We start from the raw sequence: 1,560 nt of genomic DNA, 5'->3' as shown, positions 1-1,560 counted from the left end.
CTCAGAGTCACTCCAGAAGGAACAAGTGATTAGTGCCCACAACGAGCTGAGCCGTGGGGAGGTGCTAACGAGGTATTAAACACTTCTCCAGCTAGCAGTGGTGGATGACAGCCCGGGAGCAGAGCAGTGGAACCAGAAGCTTAGGACTGGAGGTGGCAGAAGAGAAATGAGCCAGTGCTAGCAGCCAGCCCCAGCAGCCTCAGAATCGCACTAGAAGAGATTTCAGTTTCTCTGGTATTTGCCCTGAAATCCCAATCCATTTTAAGTGACAGAAACACCCCAAGAGAAAACGCTGGGGCGTCTAGGGGAGTAATCTCAAAACTTACTAAAAAAATAATAATAGCCAGCATCTAACGCTATGCCTAGCCCTGCCTGCTATGCCTAAGCACTGCCTGTATTAACTCATTTAATCTTCACCTCAGTCTATAAGGTAAAGCCAATTACCATTCCCATTTTAGAGATGAGGAAACTGAGGCAAGAAAACAACTCACCAAGGGTACATGTCCAGTGATGAGTCTAAGGTGTCAAGTGGGCCCTGATGCCTTACATAACACGAGGTCAATGAAAGTGGAGTTTGGGGGCAGGACAGTGAAATCCAGAGTGTTCTGTTCATCCTGTAAACCAGAGACAGAGTGTGCGGGCCTCTGACTTCTGGGGCCACAGAGAGCCTGTCTGGCAGGTCTTCTCCAGCCAGTGTTCCGCTTCCCCCCAGTTCAGGGCCTTCTCAGGCTTCTGCTGCCCTTGGAACCTTCACTCTCCACCTCTGCCTGCAGGGCAGGTGGCACTCTTCCACCTCCAGACCCAAACCAGCTGCAGGAGTTTCCTCCCGGAGTTGCCTGGGCTCCTGGCCCCTAGTGGGGAGTAGAAGAGGAGCTATATACAGGCAAGGAGCTGGCCACCTCCCGAGGACCAGGAGGCCCATTAAACTCCAAAGCCCTGGGGTGGGTGCCAGGCCCATCGCTAGACTGGAGAGTTCAGGGCCTCACTGAAATCCAGCTCACCCTGGCAGGCCTCCGTTTTGCTTATGACAGGCCTCAGGCCTCTTCCAGCTGCTGAGCTGTCTGAGGAGGCCCACCTGACTGGACTGGAGGCCCAAGGACAGCGGCTCTGCAGTTGTGGTAAGTGGGGTCTGACCAGGCTCAGCTTACCCTGCTAGGCCAGTGGCAGGGATAAGGTCATCCCAAGGGCCGGCATGGTACAGGCAGGGGGTTCAACCAGCCCCAAAGCCCCCCGAGAACGAGAGGCTGGAAGGCAGGAATGGCTGCGCCAGCATTTGTAGCAGGTTCTGTGATTCACAAAATAGTGTTCACAGCCTTTATCTCATTTGAGGTTCACACTCCCTCTGTGGGGTGCACCGTGTGTTTGTTAGAACCTATCTTTTCAAGTTAAGAGAGACTGAGCAGTTTATCCAGAGTAGAAGTGGCAAGGTCAGAATTTGAACCCAGATCTTCCAAATTCAAATCTACAATAAAGCCAAAGATCGCTGTGGAGATCTGTTTACCATTGTTAATAATAACAATGATGTTGATGCCTCGCTGAATATGTGTCAGGCTGTGCTAG

The sequence above is a fragment of the Ovis canadensis genome, chromosome 7 (assembly GCF_042477335.2).
Source record: "Ovis canadensis isolate MfBH-ARS-UI-01 breed Bighorn chromosome 7, ARS-UI_OviCan_v2, whole genome shotgun sequence".
NCBI classification, from domain to species: Eukaryota; Metazoa; Chordata; class Mammalia; order Artiodactyla; family Bovidae; genus Ovis; species Ovis canadensis.
Note: the sequence above shows the minus strand (reverse complement) of the source record.